The 22124-nt window shown below is 50.3% G+C and overlaps 1 protein-coding gene across 5 annotated transcripts in view; it reads left to right on the forward strand.

Annotated features, from left to right (window-relative positions):
* The first annotated feature begins 510 nt into the window (after positions 1-510).
* Positions 511-22124, forward strand: part of PSD4 (pleckstrin and Sec7 domain containing 4) — a 45642-nt gene continuing 24028 nt past the window's right edge. For 2 of the 5 annotated variants that reach the window (XM_074397067.1, XM_010330343.3), the window contains exon 1: positions 17078-17218. The gene's annotated coding sequence lies outside the window, so the exon portion shown is untranslated. Of the gene's footprint in view, positions 691-713; positions 823-17073; positions 17219-22124 lie in introns of those variants that run through there. The other 3 variants (XM_074397069.1, XM_074397070.1, XM_074397071.1) reach the window with 3 other exon arrangements.

A 22124-nucleotide genomic window follows, 5' to 3' on the forward strand; every position in this document is an offset into this window, starting at 1 on the left:
GTGTCATTAAGGGCGATATTGAAAAATAATAACTTCCCGCCAGTGACAACCTACTCTGAGTATAAGTTCTCTAAAATAGATTAAGTGTAAAATCACAGCTATTTGCTTCTGTGCCACCAATCTCCAAACCAACTAGTGAATGTTCACTGTAAGTCAACAGTTACAGACCACTGAAATTCGGAGATCAAATAACAAAACGTTTTCTTGTGCCCAACGAATAGCAAATGAATAAGGGGTTTGTAAGGACTCCAGATAAACCCTTTCAAGGCGTGCACGTATCTGGGCAGGCCTCAGTTTCCGGTTTAGGTACTGAAAAAATAACCAGAGGGCTTTGGAGTGCCCGCAGCTCCCCAGCGCACAGGTCAGGCAGAGCCGTGCGGGGCGTGCTGGAGGTACCCGGTCTGCCTGGCGGCCCAGCCCGGCGTCGCCGCGGTCAGACCAGTCTGGCAGCTTCGCCCCCCAGCCCGGGCCGGCCTCAGCCCGCCCCTCCCCGCCCTGCGCCGCCACCCGCCCTCCTGCCCACAGTCCCGGAAACCGAGTCCCTGCTGTGAGCTCCCGGAGCTGGACTGGCCCAGCCCCCCGCGCAGCCGAGGCCCCGCAGCTCTCGCTGCCCACCGCCGGCCCCTCGGCGCTGGGCCATGGGGCGCCCGGGCCCGCGGGAGGCCGGAGCAGGAGCCAGGCGGGAAATGGGTAAGGGATCGTGGGGAGGCCTGGGCCGGGCGGGGGCACCTCCCGCCGTCGCCGCCCTCGACAGTGACTGTGTGCCACGCACCGGTCTCGCCAAGCCGGTGAGCACCTGCGGAGCGGCTGTCGCTGAGGAGGGTAAGGGTCTCTGGAGCCGGAGAGAGGGTTGAGAGCGAGCAGAGGACCCTGAGAATCCAGCCTAAACAAGTGGCGGAGACTGGGACAGCTAGGGGACGCTCTCAACACTGAGAGAATCAGCCTGCGCTCTCCCGGGCTACCCCAGCTGCGCTGCTGGATTTGGGCTCCAAGCCCGGCCGGCGAGCAGGAGGAGCCCTTAAAGTCATCCAAGTGTCAGAACCAGGTGACACTGAGGGCTTTGCTTCTAATCTCTCATCGCGCTGTGGCTCAGTGGTTCCTGGTGCTCATGACCAGGCCAGGCTGTCCCCTGCTTGGTGGGAGCTTCCCCTCAAGAGGGCACCGGGCTTGAGGATGAGGCATCTCTTCCCTGTCCCCTTGGGTGCTGGCCCTTCTCCTAGGTGTGTCTAGCAAGAAAGTATTAGACATTTCTGGGAAGGTAAACAGTGTCTGCTCAGCTGACAAACTCATATCCCTCTAAGATTTCTTTCTGGTCCTAGAACTGCCTGGCTCATCTTTTCTGTAGGATGGTGGAGCTAAGAATGTGAGTTCTTTGCTGGATTTTTCCATGCTGCAGAATGGACTTGCTGCTCCGGTCAATGCACTCGCCAGGCCTCTATGCATGGTCTGCATGTCTAGGTCAGGGGGCTAGTGTCAAAGTGAAGACTGAGCAAGGTCAGCCCATGTGCCCTTGAACCTCAGGCTTGGCCCCCTCCCAAGGCCCAGAGCTGATTGAATGTAATTGGCAACGAATTGGATGTCCATGAGCCTCTCTACATAAGGAACACACCAAGATCAGGCTTAGACGGTGCATAGCGCCAAATGATTCATTCTTTTCTTTCAGACGTGGTATTTCCTGTATGTGAAGCGTATGAAAAAGAGTCATTCATTCATTCATCTAGCAGATATTTACAGAGTGCCAACTACAAATCAGGCATGTAGGTACTGAGAATACAACTGCTCTCACTTGCATACAAGTTGGAGAGAGAAAATAAGCTAGTAAGCAGTTGAATGACATTATTTCAGAGAGCAATAAATGCTGAAAACACAAAACTGAAAAATCCCCCAAAAGACAGATATGGGCCATGACAGTGAAACGTATAGGAGAAATTGGACCTTAGCTAGAAAATGTAACAATCAGACTTTCTAAATTAGGTGGGAAAATGGTCCCATGTTCAGGTCCTCAAAATCTAGGGAGACAGGATGAGTTGCCCTCTGTTCCTATCAACAGAGAGGAGTTATAAGCTGCCTATAAGAGATCAATGAGAAATGGACTAGCGGTGAGTAGCCCCTCTCTAAGAGTATGTTTCTTTTTTTTTTTTTTTTTTTTTTTTTTTCAAGAGTATGTTTCTTATTGGGAGGCTTCAATCTAAGACAGAGATTAAGATTCTCAGAAAACATGCTCTATTGACTCACTCACTCATTTGTGTATTTATTCAGCAAACATTTGAGGGCCTGTATGTTCCAGGCACTATTCCAGGTTTGAAGGATACAGCAGTGAATAAGACAATCCTTGCTCTCACAAAGCTTATTTCTTGTAGGAGAAACAGACAATAAACAACATAAGAATTTTAATGTTGTGTCAGATGAAGGCTCTGAAGAAAAGCAAAGCAGCTTAAGGGGTTAGAAGTTGATTGGGGCTACTGTGGTAGGCCCAATATAAAGTGGTTAGGACAGCCTGTGCTAAGATGAAATTTGAGCAGAGACCTGAATGAAGGTGGGAACATGGCCATGTGATTACCTGGGGATAGAACATTCTAGGCAGAGGGAACAGCAAATGCAAAGGCCCTGAAGCCAGAGTGTGGCATGAAAATGCTGGGCATGCTGCACGAACAGGGAGGAGGCCAGTGTGGCTCTGGGGTAGGGAGCAGGCATCTCAGAGACTCACCTTAAAGGAGGCCAGGGTAGGGCGCAGCCTTGACCAGAGGCATCCAGGAAAGCAGATGGTGCCCCCACTGCTGTGGCAGGAACTTGTGGACAGGCCTGGTGGTTACGCCAAGCAAGACAAGAGGTGGTCACAGAGATGGAGAGCGTGTCTTTTGGTGCGAGAGGTATCGCTTGCTTTTCTTACTCACACCCTGCATCCCTCAAAACACTGTGGGCAGCCCGGACAACATGGTGAAACCCCATCTCTGCTAAAAGTATAAAAACTAGCCAGGAGTAGTGGTGCTTGCCTGTAACCCCAGCTACTAGGGAGGCTGAGGCATGAGAATCGCTTGAACCCAGGAGGCAGAAGGTGTGGTGAGCAGAGATTGTGCCACTGCTCTCCAGCGTGGGTGACAGAGTGAGACCCTGCCTCAAAAAATAATAAAAAACAAACAAACAGGCCGGGCACGGTGGCTCACGCCTGTAATCCCAGCACTTTGGGAGGCCGAGGTGGGTGGATCACGAGGTTGAGAGATCGAGACCATCCTGGTCAACATGGTGAAACCCCGTCTCTACTAAAAATACAAAAATTAGCTGGGCATGGTGGTGCACGCCTGTAGTCCCAGCTACTAGGGAGGCTGAGGCAGGAGAATTGCCTGAACCAGGAGGCAGAGGTTGCGGTGAGGCAGAGATCGAGCCATTGCACTCCAGCCTGGGTAACAAGAGTGAAACTCTGTCTCAAAAAACAAAAAAACAAAAAAACAAAAAAACCCAAAAACATTATGGGCCCACACAATGAGAATTATAGTGGGCAGCAGACTCTGCGGATTTCAAATTTAGTATTAGGTTGGTGCAAAAGCAATTGTGGCTTTTGTCATTAAAAATAAATGCCCACAGAATGGAAGATGAGAAAAAAACTTGCCTTCTGGGAAAATGCCAATAATGTTTTTTTTTTCATACTTAAAACTATTAGATGATCTCATTAGCAGGTTTTTCTTAAAAAAAAAAAAAAAAGCAGCAAGAGACCATAATCAGTAGCATTTACTGAGCACACACTAAAGGCCAGGCCCTCCTTTGGGTACTTTGTGTGCAGTAACACAAATAATTCTCGCAGCCAGTCTATGCAGTTTATACAGTTATGATCCATCTTCACAGATGAGAAAACAGAGGCCCAGAATGAGTAAGAAAGTTGTCCAATGACTGCAAAGTCTTCAGTGAAAAAAAAAAAAAAAAGAATAAAGAACAAAAATAGAAAAAAAATTTTAAAAGGTGTCCAAGGTTACATGGGTAGTAAGAGAAAAATCAGAACTTGCCATCAGGTGGTGTCATTTTTGAGCTAAGTGCTCTCACACTATGCTGTAACAATGTCAGAGAGCCAAACTTGGGCCCAGATTTTGAAGAGATTCTCTCCACCAAAATGGACTTCTGACTGTCCTAACTTTTGGAGAAGCTTCTAGTTGGCAAATGAAATTGGTTCCTTTATAAAATAGTCATGGCCAGCCAGGCGAGGTAGCTCATGCCTGAAATCACAGCACTTGGGGAGGCCAAGGTCAGCAGATCACTCAAAGTCACTCAAGATCAGCCTGGCCAACATGGTGAAACCCCATTTCTACTAAAAAAAAAAAAAAAATAGCCGGGCGAGGTGGTGCATGCCTGTAATCCCGGCTGAGGCAGGAGAACTGCTTGAACTCAGGAGGCGAAGGTTGCAATGAGTTGAGATCGCGCCACTGCACTCCAGCCTGGGCAACAAGAGTCAAATTCTGTCCCAAAAAAGATTAATGCAAGCAACCCTTAAGGTACACAGTGAAAAATCTCTTTTCCTCTCCTGTCCTGTGATCTCCAATTCTCCTGGGAGGCAATTTCTTGAGAATGCTTTCAGAGAGATATATTCTATTTGTAAACAAGCATATATATACATATATATACACATATATATACATATATACACATATATACATATATCTACACACACATATATACACATATATATATACCTTTCTTGTCTTATTTTTTAAAAATATAAATAGTAGGAAATAATACTTAGGTATGCACTTTTTAAAAAAAACTCAATATACTTAACAATCATTCTGCTTCAAGACATATAGACAGGCTTCATCTTTCTTTTCTTTTTCTTTTTTTTTTTTTTTCCAAAACAAGGTCTCGCTCTGTCACCCAGGCTGGAGTACAGTGGCCTGATCACGGCTCACTGCAGCCCCACCTCCTGGGCTCAAGTGATCCACCAGCCTCAGTGCCCTGACCTGTCCAACCCTGCCCAGTAGCTGGGACCACAGGCAGGTGCCACCACACCAGGCTAAATTTTGTATTTTTTGTAGAGATGGGAATGTCACTATGTTGCCCAGGCTGGTCTCAAACTGCTGGCCTCAAGCAATCCTCCCACCTCGGCCACCCTCCCAAAGTGCTTGGATTGCAGGTGTGAGCCTCCGCAGCCCGCCTTCATCCTTTTTAGGTACATGTGTGATACTGTATCTCATTGAATGGGTTACCACATTTATCTAGCCAGTACTCTGGGGGTTTATAAGTTATTTCCCCCATTTCTGTTTGTCTGCTGTGATAGATGATAACACATTAAGCATACCTGTACCTAGATAATCTCTCAGTTCTGTGACTGTTTCAGCGGGAGGAATTCATAAATGTGGTTTAAAAGTTATGTATAGGCCGGGCGCGGTGGCTCAAGCCTGTAATCCTAGCACTTTGGGAGGCCGAGGCGAGTGGATCATGAGGTTGAGAGATTGAGACCATCCTGGTCAACGTGGTGAAACCCCGTCTCTACTAAAAATACAAAAAATTAGCTGGGCATGGTGGCACGTGCCTGTAATCCCAGCTACTCAGGAGGCTGAGGCAGGAGAATTGCCTGAACCCAGGAGGCAGAGGTTGCGGTGAGCCGAGATCGCGCTATTGCACTCCAGCCTGGGTAACAAGAGCGAAACTCCGTCTCAAAAAAAAAAAAAAAAGTTATGTATATATTTTAGATCTTGCGGAATGCTGCCGCCCTGCTTTCCGATGGCCCGCATGTCTTTGTACGTAGGCGAGTGCTGCTTTCCCCTCGGCTCCACCAACTTGATGCATCATCAACTTTTTGTTCTTGCCAATTTGACAGATTTGAAAAAATGCCATCATGCTATAGTTTTAATAGGTATTTCTTTCTAGTGAGTGGTGTTATAGGACTTACAAGCCATTTGTATTTCTGTGGACTGTTCGTATACTTGACCTATGTTTTCAATTGGATTTTTGTTGTTGTCATTGAATTATCATTTCCTCTTCATCCCTCATTCCTAGTCCCAGTGATTTTGCCTCACACCTACCCCCTAACCCTACCCTCATGAGTAGCAGCTACTCTGATATATTTATGACAGGTTTATCCTTAGATCTGGATGCATTTTAGAAAGGTATTTAGAAAAAAAGAAAGGTATATGATGTTGATTGATATATGCATGCATTTTGGCCAGGCGCTGTGGCTCACGCCTGTAATCCCAGTTCTTAGGGAGGCAGAGGCAGGAGGATAGCTTGAACCCAGGAGGTCGAGACCTGCCTGGGCAATATAGCGAGACCCCGTTCTCCACAAAAAGGAAAAACAAAAACAAAAACAAAAAGATATATGCATGCATTTTAACCTTACATAAATTGCTCTGTGGGGCTGGGCACAGTGACTTATGCCTGTAACCCCAGCCTTTTGGGAGGCTAAGGTGGGAAGATTGCCTGAGGCCGGGAGTTCAAGACCAGCATGGGCAACATAGCAAGACTCTTCTCTACGAATTAAAAAAAGGGGCAAATAATAAAAAAACATTAGCCAGGTGTGGTGGTGCACTCCTATGGTCCCAGCTACTTGGGAGGCTAAGGCAGGAAGATCACTTGAGCCCAGGAGTTTGAGACTGCAGTGAGTTATGATAGCATCACTGCACTAGAGCCTCAGCAACAGAGTGAGACCCTGTCTTAAAAACAATCGTTTAGGCCAGGCATGGTGGCTCACACCTGTAATACTAGCACTCTGGGAGGCCAAGGCAGGAAGATCACAAGGTCAGGAGTTTGAGACCAGCCTGGCCAATATGGTGAAACCTAGCCTCTACTAAAAATACAAAATTTAGTTGGGCATGGTGGCAGGCCCCTGTAATCTCAGCTACTTGGGAAGTTGAGGCTGGAGAATTGCTTGAACCGGGGAGGCAGAGGTTACAGTGAGCCCAGATCATGTCACTGCGCTCCAGCCTGGGCAACAGAACGAGACTCCATCTCACACTCACACACACACACACACACACACACACACACACACACAAAATACCCAATCACTTTGTGCTATAAATCATATTTTTCTTGCTTTTTAAAAGCAGCACTATTATTTTGAGACAGAGTCTCACTCTGTCAATGATCTTGGCTTACTGCATCCCCCACCTCCTGGGTTCAAGTGAGCACACCCGGCTAATTTTTGTATTTTTAGTAGAGATGGGGTTTTACCATGTTGCCCAGGCTGGTCTCAAACTCCTGACCTCAAGTGATCCGTCCACCTCGGCCTCCCAAAGTGCTGAGATTACAGACATGATCCACCACACCCAACCAACCAGTACTATTTTTTAAAAGATCTATCTGACTGCAGTGTGTACTCTTGGTTTGTTGCTTCTGATTGCTGCATTGCACCCTGTAGTTGGAGTTACGGAATTATCGTAATAGTCAATTCTTTTTTTTTCTTTTTTAAGATGGGGTTTCAGGGCCGGGTGCGGTGGCTCAAGCCTGTAATCCCAGCACTTTGGGAGGCCGAGGCGGGTGGATCACGAGGTCAAGAGATCGAGACCATCCTGGTCAACATGGTGAAACCCCGTCTCTACTAAAAATACAAAAAATTAGCTGGGCATGGTGGTGCGTGCCTGTAATCTCAGCTACTTGGGAGGCTCAGGCAGGAGAATTGCCTGAACCCAGGAGGTGGAGGTTGCTGTGAGCCGAGATCGCGCCATTGCACTCCAGCCTGGGTAACAAGAGTGAAACTCCTTCTCAAAAAAAAAAAAAAAAAAAAAAAAAAAGATGGGGTTTCACCATGATGGCCAGGCTGATGTTGAACTCCTGACCTCAGGTGAGCCACCCACCTCGGCCTCCCAAAGTGCTAGGATTACAGGCGTGAGCCACCGCGCCTGGCCTGTAATAGTCAATTCTTATTGGATTGGTCTAGAAAGACTGCATGGAGAGTTGGCATTACGGTGTGAGCCTCAAAAGATGAAGAGGATTGGGGACAGAAATAGAGCTGCCCAAGAGGACATGTGAACATGCCAAGAAGCTTTAGGGAAGGACCTGTAGCCTGCTGGGGCCGTAGGTCAGGGTGTGGTGGTGTGTGGTCATAGGAGAGGCTGGAGAGTTCTCAGATAACAGAGCTGGACATTACCTAAAGCAATGGGGGAGAGAGGCAGTTAGGGGCACTATTGAGGAATGGGGGAGGAGGGTGCCAGGTAAAGATTTTCTAGGTCAGGAGCGATCTCCCAGTGGAGAATTAGGCAGGCAGTTGCTGCAGTTCTCCAGAAAAGCGAGGAGGTGCTGTGTGTGCTGGCGGAGCCCAGGGACCCGCAGCGGAGGTGGATCCAGCAGGACAGGATACCAACGCCATGAGGGGAGAGGCCTGGGTTGGTGACAAGGTTGCACACTTGGGAAGCTGGGGGACGTGATGCCTGTCACTAGACAGGTCCTGGGAAGGGCAGGCATGGGCACAGGTTGAGAAGGGTGCTTACGGGCATGTGAGAAGGCTGCGAAGTCTGATGCTCTGCTGTACATCCCGCTAGAAGATTCCTGTTGGTCATTAAGAGGCTGGGCTAGAGAGGGAATTATGAACCTTTAGTGAGTAGGTGGGAGGTTAACATGCGGGACTGGGTGAGGTCCTCCTAGAAGAATGTGAGGGTGAGAGATGCCCAGCCAGAAGAGCCTGGGGCAGGTTTACAGGGAGGAGTAGATGACAGCATGAGCCAGGCAAGAATACCTGGTGCACTTTTGAACTCTGCCCTTTCCTGGCTAGATAACCTAAGGAAATTATCCTCTTGGCTTGAACTCTGTGCTGCTGTGGAGCCTGGGCAGGGGAGGGAGGGGAGGTGGGTGTATACAACAAGGCCCAACGAGCGGTCTCTGCCTTTCTGGAGCTCCCAGTGCGGCCTTGGGGGATGCATAGATGTACTGAGTCAGAGAGGAGGGAAATGGCCCCAGGAAGCTTAGGTGTACCGGCTTTCCTCCAGGGGCATGAGCTCTGAGGCCCCAGGGCTCTTCCTGCTTGGAGCTGCCAAATCAGTGGTCCCTTTTTTCCTCTGAAGGTGACAATGGACAGAGTGTGGGTCACCCCTGCTGCTGCAGAGGGCACTGGGACGCTTAGGGCTTTGTTGCTATAGGTAGGGTTAAATGTGGGCCTTCCCAGGGGAATACGTGACCCTTTACAAGGCCCAGGAAATGTCCTGCTCTGAGTTTGTCTTCCTCCTTCACTTTGTTAAAGCACACCTGTTCTAGGTTTCATGCCAGAGCTTTGCTTCTCTGCGAATCATACCCACCTGAATGTCTATTCAGTGATTAGTCGCTAATCAGGGCTAATGAGCATTAGGAAGACTTTCAGTTCTTCCTCCAAAAGAGAAAATGCTGCAAAGGTCAGATGCAGCTGCACGAAGTGCCTGCTCATTTACATATCTCTATTATAATTTTGAGATGAGAGTTTTGATATTTATTCATATTTATATTATTAAACTATATTTAATATTTTTCTTTGAATACACATACTTTAACAACAACATAAAGTAGATGTTTTCTATTTTGGTGTGTTCCTAAGCAATCTTATCTATAAAACCAGTTTTGCTACACTGTATCTTATTCTAATGCAGTTTCAAATAGGTGTTTAACTATTAATGTTCAGTATGTGTACCACATATCCATGTAGGCAAACACAGCCTCAGATTTGTGGGTTCATGGAGAAGGTAATCTTGGGGTAGGTTAAGTTTATCCTAACCCTACGCGGGGAAGAAAGAACCCTTTTCCTCTTCCTTCTTCGGTTAAGGGACCAGGACCTGTGAATTAAATTGACAAAAGCTAGATTAACAGAAGAAATGTACAAGGAGGTCAATAAAGGAAGTATCTGGATTGTTAGATGGTTAAAGTTCAAGGCCATATGCCTAACTCAGTAGGGGAAAGAGAGGGAGCAGAAACAGTGTTCTATGGGGAGAAAAAATGAGTTTCTTTAAGAAAGACAGATGGGTTTTTAGGAGAACAAATGAGAGATAAAGTTTGTGATAATGTTTATCTATTAATCAAGGTAGGAGTAGTCTTTCTGTCTCCTTTAGGGCCTTAAAACTCCCCTGGAGAAGGAATTTGGGATGGGTTTTATTCCTCTTCTCCTTTCTGGGAGTAGATCTGTTCTGAGGCAGCCTTATTTTTCCATTGCTGCTTTTAGTCACATAAGAAAAACTGAAGTTTCTGGCTGGGTGCGGTGGCTTCTGCCTGTAATCCCAGTACTTTGGGAGGCCAAGGCCGGTGGATCACGAGGTCAGGAGCTGGAAACCAGCCTGACTATCATGGTGAAACCACGTCTCTACTGAAAATACAAAAATTAGCCAGGCGTGGTGGCATGTGCCTATAATCCCAGCTACTCAGTAGGCTGAGGCAGGAGAATCGCTTGAACTGAGGAAGTGGAGGTTGCAGAGAGCTGAGATCATGCCACTGCACTTCAGCCTGGGTGACAGAGCAAGACTGTGTCTAAAAAAAAAAAAAAAAAAAAAAAAGGGACCATAGTGAAATTATAAATAGTTTTGTTATTTAACAAAATTCTGTGAGCGTATTTCCATTTCATTAGATACTTTTCGAAAACAAGATAGCTAAAGGTTGCCTAGGTTCACCATATAGCTATGTGGCTACCCAGTAATCTATTCATTTATCTCATTCCTTACTGTGGATATTGAATTGGTGACCATTTTTGCTGTCATAAGTAACTGCACACACATGTGATTCAGCAGATGTTTTGTGGGTGCCTTCTGGTGCCAAGGGGCCTGGCGGACGGAGGGTGAATAACTGCAGACCCAACTCACTGCTCGTGTGAGGACAGACCCACAACAAGTGGCTGACTGCAGGGAAAGGGCTTATCGAAAAAACACAAAACGGGGAGAGAGCCCAGGAGAAGGACCTTGAAAGTCTGGGGCAAGCTTTTGTGCTGGGGTAGAGGAGAGTCAGGGAGCTGTGACCCAGGTGGCCCCGTCCCTGGCTGTCTGTCCACAGACACTGGTTGTGCTCCGTTTGACTGGCCACAGTCAGGGTAAGGACAGCCTCTCAAGGTCACTGCACCCGTACGGGATTGGCCAAGCAAGTGCAGAGTTGAAGACTTGGCATTCACTTTTGTAATCACTTCCTGCCCTTCTCCGGAACAGCCAGGGCAGCACCAGTGCACACACATAGTCAGAGACTGGTGCTGTCAGTGCTGGGCTGGGCTGTTCTCCCTTTCCTCTTTTCCCTGACTCCAGGAGAGTTCTCCCTCCCACTCTAAGGTCATAGGATGCCCTGGCCCAGCCCTACCTCCCTGCTCTCATCCTGGGAAACCACAGCTGAGCTGGCCAGTGGGACCGTAAACATCTAACTGGGCAGAGGAATGGATGGGGAGGCAGGTGTCCTGTCTGCCCTTCTCTATGACCGAGGCATGTGGAGGTCAGAGAGCTGGGAGGGAACAGGGCCTTTTTTAGGAGAAAGGAGCGTGGCCACCACCCTCTCAGGCTTCTCTAAAGTTTAGAACTTTTGGCTGGGCATGGTGGCTCATGCCTATAATCCCAGAGCTTTGGGAGGCCAAGGCAGGTCCTCAGGTTCAGGCGTTTGAGACCAGCCTGACCAACACGGTGAAGACTTGTCTCTACTGAAAATGCAAAAATTAGCCGGGCATGGTGGTACGCACCTGTAATCCCAGCCACTCAGGAGGCTGAGGCGAGAGAATTGCTTGAACCCAGGAGGCAGAGGTTGCAGGGAGCTGAGACCACGCCATTGCACTCCAGCCTGGCAGACAGAGTGAGATGCCGTCGGAAAATAAATAAATAAATAAATAAATAAATATGAAGCATAGGACTTTTATGGAGACTAATTTGGAGCCCATTCGGATGCTTCAGTCCTCCTCTCTTACTCTGCCCAGGCCAGCATTTCAACTCCGTTAGCACAAGGGTTTTTATGAACTTCCAGTTGGGAGATGGGAGTCAGGCTTACCCTGTCTAGCTCTGCTCATTGGGAAGAAGCCCTGCTCCCCACCTGGGTTTTCATTTCCGCAGCATGCAGTGGTAATGGAGTCCAGCAGAAAGTACATTTGGAGGGTTCTACAGGCCCAGGTCCAATCCTAGCCTTACCATTTCCTGCCTGTGCAAGCCCAAGTGACTGCTGACCCTCTGTCTCCTCGTCTGTTCTGTGGCCTGGGGATAACAATGTCCTCACCCTGACCCCAGTCCCCTAGGGACTAGAGGTGATGTGTGGAGAGGGCCTGGTAAGTGTCAGCACATTGGGGTCCTCAGGAAAGGGTCCTGGGCTTTATGTTAGGTGCCATTTCCTTCACTGGTGGCCTCTCTCCTCTCTCCCCTCTGCCTGCCAGGAGGGGCTGACTGTGTGCTGAAATCCCCAGGGATCCTCTCCTGGAAGGTGGGCTCTACTCCCCGGTCTGTGCTCAGTTTGGGAGAAGCTACCTATGCTCAGCAGCTTCTTGTGTAGGCAAACAGGAAGGAGCTTACCTCGAAGGAGGCAGGAGAGCTGCCTGGCTGTGCTGTGTGTCTGCTGCGCTGTGTGTCCTCTGTGCTGTAGGGAGGAGGACGGGCTGGGGAGGGAACTCCCAACACACACACACCATACATATGCAAGACCCACTGCACGGAAGGAGCGGGGAGAGGCAGGTCCCATACCCCTTAGTACGGTCTTGAGGAGAGGCTGAGCAGCCTTTAGTCATTCATCAAATGGCTGTGTAGCAACTGTGAGTCAGGCAATCTGCTGTAAAGCACATGAGCCAGTCCTTGCCCTGGAGAAGTTCATGGTCAGGGGGATGACAGGAACCCATAACTCAGCTGAGGGGCAGGGCCTGGACTTGGGGAAGGAGATCACTGGTGCCTCCCCTTTCAGCCTCAGGAAGCCATGGATCACCCAGAAGCCTGGACTCGGGGGACGGTGCAGAGCCCCAACTTGAGGAGGTTGACACCTCACCTCTTGGTCTCCTGGCTTCTGCCTCAGCATTTGCTGCCAACCCCACTTGTCCATAACCTCTGGCCATGTTCAATGTAGATCACTTTCGCTTCTTACCTCCCTCCACTTTCCAGCAGCAATCAACCAAGCCAACCACTTCCTCCGTCTGAAGTAACCCCCTCTTGTCTTCTGTGGCAGCACAGCTCTCCCCTTGCTTCTCTCACCTTCACGGCAGTCCCTTTTCTGTCCCCTTTGCAGACTTGCCCCCTTCCATCCTGGGCAGGTGCCACCTTCCCTCTCCCAGCTCAGAGGGCTTCCGGGTGCATTTTTCAGTTGTCTACTTGAAATATCTTACAGGTAGTTCAAGTCCAATATTAAAAATTAAACTCTGAGCTTCCCCCCAAGCCTTATCTCCCAGTTCTTTCCTATTTCAGCCAATGCCATTATTACCGCCCACACAGCTGCTTGAGCCAAAAATCTGGAAGTTGCCCTTGACTTCCCCTCCCATGTTGACCCCTCACATATAATGAAGCGGCAGCTTTTACACTCATCTCCCCATATACAGTCCCAGTCCCGTGTCTCCCTTCTGTGCCATGACTGCCCCAGCCAAGCCACTGTCCCCCATTGCCTGGAGTCACAGAGCCTCCTGACTGGTCTCCTTGAACTTATGTAGCCTCTACCATCTCTTCTCCATACAGCAGACAGATCCATCTGTTCTCCATATAGCAGATGGGTGACCTTAAAATACACAAATACTCCTTAACCTGTCATTTCTCTGCTTTAAAAATGCACCCTAGGGGTTGCATGTGGTGGCTCACTCCTGCAATCCCAGCATTTTGGGAGGCCAGGGAGGGAGGATCACCTGAGGTGTTACAGACCAGCCTGGAGGAGTAGAGACCAGTCTCTACTAAAAATAGAAAAACTAGCTGAGTGTGGTGGCATACTCAGTAATCCCAGCTACTACGGAGGCTGAGGCAGGAGGTTGCAGTGAGCCAAGATCTAGCCATTGCACTCCAGCCTGGGTGACAGAGCAAGATTCCATCCCAAAAACAAACAAAAGCGCATCCTGGGCTGGGTGTGGTGGCTCATGCCAGTAATCCCAGCACTTTGGGAGGCTGAGGTGAGAAGATCACTTGAGGTTAGGAGTTTGAGACCAGCCTGGCCAACATGATGAAACCCTGTCTCTACTAAAAATACAATTAGCCGGATGTGTTGGTGGGTGCCTATAATCCCAGCTCCATGGGAGGCAGAGGCAGCAGAATCGCTTGAACCCAGGAGGCAGAGGTTGCGGTGAGCTGAGATCATGCCACTTCACTCCAGCCTGGCTGACAGAGCGAGACTGTCTCAGAAAAAAAAAAAAAAAAAAAAAAAAAATGCACCCTGCCTTGCCACTGGGGCGCCTGTGGGATCTGGCCCTGCCCCTCTGGCCCCATCTTTTCCCACTCCTCCTGGGTGCCTGGGTCTGGTGCTGTACCACACTGGCCTGCGTTCTATTCCCCGGACAGGCAGAGACCTTTCCTGCCTCAGGGAAGGAGTTAGAAGCCGAAAATGCCCTTCCATGCTGGACCCTCCCCACCAGGACATGGTGCAGCTTCAGAGGCCTCCCCAAATTCGCATAGCAGTGCGGTCGCCCTCGCTTGTTTCTCTTTGCTTCTTCCCAGGCATTCCTCACAATTTATGATAAGGTTTGATTCATGAGTCCGTTTGTTTATTTTCTTTCTCTGTCTCTAGACTGGAGGCTCCCTGAGAACAGGAGCTGTTCTGTAGTAGGCAGGCCTATGCAAAGCTGTCCCAAAGTCTGAGGAAGCTGAGAAGTTGAAGAAAGAGGTGGACAAAGCTAGGGGACTTCCAACAGAAGCTACGGAGGTGTCTCAGGCGGCGACGAGATGAGATGGTGGATCCCGGCATTAGCACCCAAACCCAGGGCTCATATACCATAGGGTAGGGGTGGTTCAGATGGGATTTGTAAGACAACTGAAGTGTGATGCCATCAAGGTTGTTTGACCTAAGGGTAGCACTTAGAGGCTTACAGTAAGTACCTGCTCTTACACAGGGAACAATAGATAAACTGGAAATCGTAGAGGCCCTGCCCTGAAACTGGGTCAATCAGTTAAGTCAATGTGGCAGGTTAGCTTTCAAGATGGAGTTGCTTCAGCTTCTGCAGGGGTCATGTGTTTTAATCCTGATAAGCCAGCAGCTTGTAGTATAGAGCCTGCGCAGAGCAGGTGCTGGCTTTGCGCCATGGCCATGTTCTGCAGGCACCCCTAGAGGCCGGGGGCCAAAGTAGAGGGTTTGCATTTAGGTCTTGGTGACTTCAGGTTTCTGACTTGCCCAGCTTGGTGGAGAGAGAGTTGTAAAAGCCGCAATATAGGAGGAAGACCAGCTTGGAGGAGAGAAGGAACCAGATTCGCCTTATAAATATTGAGTTTGAGGTGCTGGTGAGATAAGCGTGCCCCCAACATTTGCCAGCCCCGGGAAGTGGAGAGTGGGGGACTCCATCTGATAAGTCCAAATATGTGAAAGTTAGCACTGAAGCTCATAAGCTGTCGTATAAAATGTGTCCTGCCAGGCGTCGTGGCTCGCGCCTGTAATCCTAGCACTTTGGGAGGTCGAGGCAGGCAGATCACCTGAGGTTGGGAGTTGGAGACCAGCCTGACCAACAAGGAGAAACCCCGTCTCTACTAAAAATACAAAGTTAGCCGGGCATGGTGGCACAGGCCTGTAATCCCAGCTACTCGGAAAGCTGAGGCAGGAGAATGGCTTGAACTTGGGAGGCAGAGGTGGCAGTGAGCCAAGATCTCGCCATTGCACTCCAGCCTGGGTGACAGAACAAGACTCCATCTCAAAAAAAAAAAAAAGTGTCTAATTATCCTACCTCCCACTTTGATCAGGGCCTGGATGACCAGGTTTGAAGGATTTTCTGTCTCTGAACGTTGCTGCCGCAGCACAGCCTACCTGAGCCTTTGGCCCATGAAGCAGCTCCAGCTTCCTTTCTCTTCCTCACCCTGCTCTGTATCACAATGCACATGGGTAGGTGAGCTGCCTCCAGGTTCCAGCTCTCTCTATCCACTCCCGTCTCCACTATCAGGAACCTTGCCAGCGCCCCACCCAGTCTCAGACTGCACAGGGCAGCGGCGCAGTGTGCCCATGAGGGGAGGGGGCCATGTGGGTCCCGGAAACAGAGAATCTCAGGATCTGGGAACCCAGAGTGTGGTGGAAAAGCAGGGTGCATGGGCTCCATGTTGGTGTGTTCCTGTGGACTCTGCATCCTGCGGGGAGGGGTTCGGCTGCAGGAGAGCTAGCTCTTGACCCTCTCAACTCTGGGTCGGGTAGCTGGTCCACACTGCTGTGCGGACATGCAAATAAGGGAGTCTCCTGGGCAGCTGGAATCGTGAAGATGAGAGTTCAGGGAGGGCGGGGGTGGTGGACTCTCAGCAGAGAAGACAGGGGTAATTGAAGCTGAGGAAACAGATTGTGTGGAGGGAGGAGAATAGTATGGTGAGTGAGCTCCCCACCAGCCTAACTCACACTCGTGGACACAGCAGCCTATGTCCAGAGGACACATGCTGGGAATTCAGCAGAGGGGAATGGAGGTCAGTTGGTTCATATAGTCAAAGGCTCTGTATTCTAACTTCAGCTTAGTGACTTTCCAGCTGTGCAACCCTGGGCAGTGGCTTAGCGTCTCTGAGCTTGCCGCCGGATCCAGATCTGTATGATGGGTTTATTAATGCTTCATAAAATAGGTGTGAGGAGGGGTTGAGGTGCTATTGGGGGACACTTTGTAACCAAAAAAAGGCAACTATATTACTTGCATAACTACCAGCGACATGAGACATAGCCGTACAAAAATTGAAATGTCGTTTGTTAGAAACCACAATTTGCCTCATTTAGGGCCCTCCTGTCTCTCACTGTGTGCCCCGCAGGGGACCGAGACCCAGGGCAAGGCTGAGAACCTGGGGCAGAACCGCAGGGAGGAAGGAGGTGGGGCCTGCTTACTGACCAGGGCTCGGCCCCTTCCCCTTTCTCTCTCCCAGGCCTTTGCATGGCAGGCAGAGGCCTGTTCCACCATGGCACGTTCTTTCTAGGCTGGTGTGCAGGGTGGGGGCCTCCAGGGAGCAGGGGCATGGGGAAGGGAGCTGGAGGCACTGGGTCTAGGAGGAGAGGCTCTTGTCTTGTGGGCAGGAAGTGTGAGGTACCGAGCAGCTCAGGAACCCCGGGGAGGTGGCGGGGAGCAGGAGGGGGTGTGTGTTGTGGTGAGGAGGAGGCGGAAGTCGGAAGCTCCACTGCCCCAGCCACACTCACTGGGCAGGCCGACTGTGCAGCCAGGAAGTGCTCCTGGGAGCTCAGGCCAAGTCATCCTTTCTTGGGTCCTTTGGAGGTGAGCTAAGTGGGTCTGCCTAGGGTGGGGCTGGAGGGACCTGCCGGAGAAGGGAATGCGGAGACTCACTGGTGGGTCCTTGCGGCAGGGGCCGGGGCAGGCGGGCAGGGGGAGTTGAGGGCTCCTGCAGTGCCGGGTGCACCTGCCGTGAGCCTGGAGGAGGCTAGGCCCCTTCTTCCCGTCCCTTCTTCCGCCCTGTCCCCCTCCTCCCTCAGCCTACCCTTTCTCATCTGACCCTTCTCTGATTCCCTGCGCTGGCCCACTGACCCCTGTTGTTTCCCTGCCCTGGCTCCCCGCAGAGCCCCTGGAGGTCTGGAATAGTGAAGGGAGAAGGAAGCTCCTTGCTAAACCTCTTGTGTGTGTCGCTGGGTCCCCAGTGACCGCTCTGGCTAAGTACCCAGTGGGGGCTTTTGTGGCCAAAGGCTCCAAGTGATCCCTGACCCTAGACTCTGGAGGGAGGGAGTCCGGAAGGCCTGGGTGTGGGGAGGGGGCAGCTCTGGGTGTGGCTGCTGTGGGAGCTCAGAGTCAACTTGGCCATCAGGGGACTCCCAGCTTCATCTTGCCTTCCAGGAGTATCCCGGAGATGCTCAAAGAGACATAAGGGGACCCTCCTTGCTGGTTTAGCTCTGGCTTAGGCCTGTTGTCCTGGTGGGCCACAGGAACCACTGCACTTTCAAAGTGTGCCTGTTTGGGACACTCTAAGACCCACTGTAGTCTGTCATAGTAAAGGGAGCTGCATGGAACAAAGTTCCCACCCACCTCGACGCCATTCCCCTCTTATTCCAGGGCCTCAAATCCCACAGTTGAAGTTACTCCTTTGCTAGAATGCAGAGAAGAGTGGCCTGTCATCAGCTAGTGAGAAATACCCCTCTGTTCGTTGGACCTTGGCCCAGATTTTAAAAGTGGGCCCTAAGGGGACCTGTCTCCCCGCTTCCTGGGACTCTAGAGCATCACACGGCCCCATCCTCCTATGGACAAGGAACCCCCTAGCATGAGGGTCAGAACCCGGGCTGCTGAGCTCTTTGTTGGGGAAGGGGGAGAGACCCAAGGAAGGGGTGAGGGATGTGGGGTGAGACGACCCAGGGAGGAGAGGCCCAGCCTGGCCCCAGCCCTCTGGGGGTCTTCGTCCTCTCCAGGCAGTGTCTGTCCGGGGTGCCTCTACCTCTATCCCCATGCATTCTCCCCTGGATACTCTCTGCCCATCTCAGACCCCCATCCTCTGCTCCCTTCCTGAGCCTCAGCTGGCCTCACCACAGGCCTTCAGTCGCACTGGCTTCTCTCTCTCTCTCTCTCTCTCTCTCTCTCTCTGTGTGTGTGTGTGTGTGTGTGTGTGTGTATGTTCATGCACGCAAATTTGCACGGTGGCTCTTTCTGTGTGGGCAGGATGTGGGGCCTTCTCGAGTCATTTCTCTCACGGTGCTTCAGGCCCCAAGTTCAGACAGAGGCCTCTGTCCTGCAGCTTCAGGCCAGAAAATGCCACTCACGGTTCCTGCCTGCGACACATCTGTAATTTGGCAGCTTCCTGGGCTGCACAGGGACAGGACCGGTCACCTCCTAAGTCCCTGGAAAGGCCAGAAGCCGTCACACTTTTTCCATAGGAAGGAAAACATTTCCAGGGTAAAAGAGGGAGTGTTTGCTTGCTGAGTCTGGAAGCTCAAAAACAGAAACGGAAACAGGCACCCTCTGGATGAAGGCTCAGGGCTGACTCCTCGAGAAGGTCCAGAGCGGAGCCTGCCCAGGAGGGCTATTTGTTTGTTTTTGTTAATTTTGGCTTCTCTAAATGGACAGCAAAACAACAAAGTTAAACTGAGCAGGACACGGTATTTCCTGAGCATCCGCCGAGGGCCAGGCCCAGCACTCAGACCCATTCCAACTTTACAACAAACCTGTGAAGTGTAGCTTTTACTGGGTCTTAGTTCCTTATTTTACAGATAAGGAAGCAGGTGGGGTTTTTCACCCAGAGCCACATGGCTTGTCAGCTGTAGAGTTAGGATGGGAGTCTGGTCTGTGAGGCTCCATGTTTGCTTCCTTCACTATGACCCTGAAGTGGGCCAAGGAGGGTGGTCAGGACACCCAAGGCTATCACCTTTCTTTCTTTCTTTTTTTCCCCAGCTCTAGCCTGCCCCTCAGAGTGGGGGTAGACACTGAAAGCCGTCACCTTCCTACTCAGGGCAGGCTCACACCCAGCCTCTGTGCCCGATCTCCCAGTTCTTCAGCCAGCGCACAAGGCTGCAATGGCAGGCTGAGGGTGAAACGCAAACTCGGTTACAAAGTACAATCTGGGCAGCAGGTGTCAGGTGGGCTCCTGCCTGCCCTCTAGGGTCAAGAATAAATTGCCTTGAAGCCAAAGGATGGGGCAGGTTCTATCTTTTAGTCCCTCAGCCACCCTTTCTGTGTCCTTCACCTCCCACAAGAGGGACACAAGGCTTCCCTGCAGGATTCTCCATGAGAAACATACACCCCCTCCCTACCGTGGTGAAGATGCCCTGGAATGTAGTCAGTTGTGCTCAAGAAGAGTGCCTGGCGGGTGGCGGAGTGGAGCGGTGCTCTCTCTTCCCCACCTCCGCTCCCTCCCTGTTCCCTACTCTCTGAACTGTCCTTACACTGTCAGAGCCACCTCGGTGCTCAGAAGAAATGCAGGGCCACTTTAATGTAGAGGTAACAGAACTCACCTGACGGGGCACGTGGCAATTCTTTTGTGGTGGATTCCTTTCCTCCTGCTTTCGTGCTGGTTGGGATGAGACAGACAGGAGATTTCAAAAGAGATTTTGCTAAACAACAGGGATGGAAAAACACAAGTAAGCCGAGAATATTTTAGATGTGTAAGACCTGGGCTCTAGCCAGGCGCAGTGGCTCATGCCTGTCATCCCAGCAGTTTAGGAGGCCAAAGCAGGAGTCCGAGACTAGCTTGACCAACGTGGAGAAACTCTGTCTCTACTAAAAATACAAAATTAGCCGAGTGTGATGGCACATGCCTGTAATCCCAGCTACTCAGGAGGCCGAGGCAGGAGAATTTCTTAAACCTGGGAGGCGGGGGTTGAGCCGAGATCGTGCCATTGCACTCCAGCCTGGGCAACAAGAGCAAAATTCCACCTAAAAAAGAAAAAAAAAAAGAAGACCTGCTGCCCAGTTCCTGGCCTGCCTCTGCCTAAGGGATGCCACCCTACCTTGGGAATCAAAAGCTAGTTCCATCCTCCACCCTTCCTAAGTCAGACTGACCTCACCTGGGTACCAGTAGAACTGCCTTCATGGCCTTCGGAAGTGACCACACCTTTGAGATCATCCCACTTTTATATTCAGGCAGGAGCAATTTTAAAGAAACGAAGTCATCTTTTAAACATACAATTACACAGTGCCCCTTCCACAAGTGGAAAGCACAAACAAGATGATTGAATGGGTCCTCCCTTCTGCTCAGACTGCTGCCTTGGAGCCAAGACCCCTAGGGACATTTTTGGTTGCTGATCTTGTAGGGACCTACCTTCCTGGGGATGGTAGGAAGAGGTGATTGGTCATGGGCATACTGGCCCTCCGGAAGAAGGCTTCCTGTTATAATGATGCTAATTCTCCTTCTCCAAGCCTCTGTCTCCCCAGTCCTCTGGTCCGGTTGTTGTGGAGGGACAGTTCTGAGGATCCATCCCTCAGTGTATCTCTCCATCCATCTGTCCGTTCATCTAGCCATCCCCTCTCTTATTTTCATAAACGTTCCACATCACCGACACTCAGCTGTTGTACTGGAGTTCAAGTGACTCTCCTGAATTCACAAGTGAATTCAGGAAATGTCCAAGGAAATTGATCAGTGGGCAGGAAGATAGAGTGATGCCTAAGAGAGCTGTAAGCTGGGTTCACACCCCAGCTCAAGTCACAGGCAGGCCTGAACCTCCCAAGTCAATGCTAATCCTTAAGTTTCTAATCCACTTGAACTAAAGTATGCTTCCCAGAGCTTTGTGGGTGGGAGTGGTTTAAGAAATCAGTCAGTAAAGTGACTGAGCCATTCAACATTTTCATACTGAGACACAGTGGCAAACAGGGAACACAAAGAACCTGCTGTCTTGGCCCTTACCTTCTGGGCAAAGTAGAACCACTTGGGTAAACCCACTGGGAGCTACACACCGGGATACATGCGCTCAGAAAGTAAAAGTGAGGGGTGGAGTGCAGTCAAATTGAGTTTAACTGGTTTAAAAAGTCATAGCCATGGGGCACAGTGGCTCACACCTGCAATCCCAGCACTTTGGGAGGCCAAGGCGGGTGGATCACCTGAGATCACAAGTTTGAGACCAGCCTGACCAATATGGTGAAACCCCGTCTCTACTAAAAATACAAAACTTAGCTAGGCATGGTGGCGAGTGCCCGTAATCCCAGCTACTCGGGAGGCTGAGACAGGAGAATCACTTGAACCCAGGAGAGAGAGGTTACAGTGAGCTGAGGTCGCGCCACTACACTCTAGTCTGGGTGACAGAGTGAGATGCCGTCTCAAAAAAAAAAAAAAAAAAAAAGTCAAAGCCAGTCAAACCACATGCCTTGTCCCCATTGAATACCTGATCTGTCTCTACCTTTTCTGTTTCCATTGCCTTGGGCTCCCCTCCACTGCCCAGTTCCTTATACCCCACCCCTCCCAGGCTCCTCAGGTGCTGCACGCCCCAGAGATCAGCTCTCTTCTCTTTGCTCTCTGGAAAGCTGCTGCAGCCTCTGGTATTTATTTATTTTTTTTTCTGAAAAAACTCAGCAAGAAACATTGGGTTTCTTCTGGGAAGGCAAGTCCAATCCTCATTTATATCTAGCATCTGCATTAGCATGTATCTACAGGGCTACTTTATGTACATATACATACCTATTTGCAAGTGCATATATGCAAAGAGAGACAAGCAGGCTTCCCTCTTATCTTATGAAAAATTCAGGATGTCCTTTC

This window comes from Saimiri boliviensis, chromosome 1 (genome assembly GCF_048565385.1).
Source record: "Saimiri boliviensis isolate mSaiBol1 chromosome 1, mSaiBol1.pri, whole genome shotgun sequence".
In the NCBI taxonomy this organism is placed as follows: domain Eukaryota; kingdom Metazoa; phylum Chordata; class Mammalia; order Primates; family Cebidae; genus Saimiri; species Saimiri boliviensis.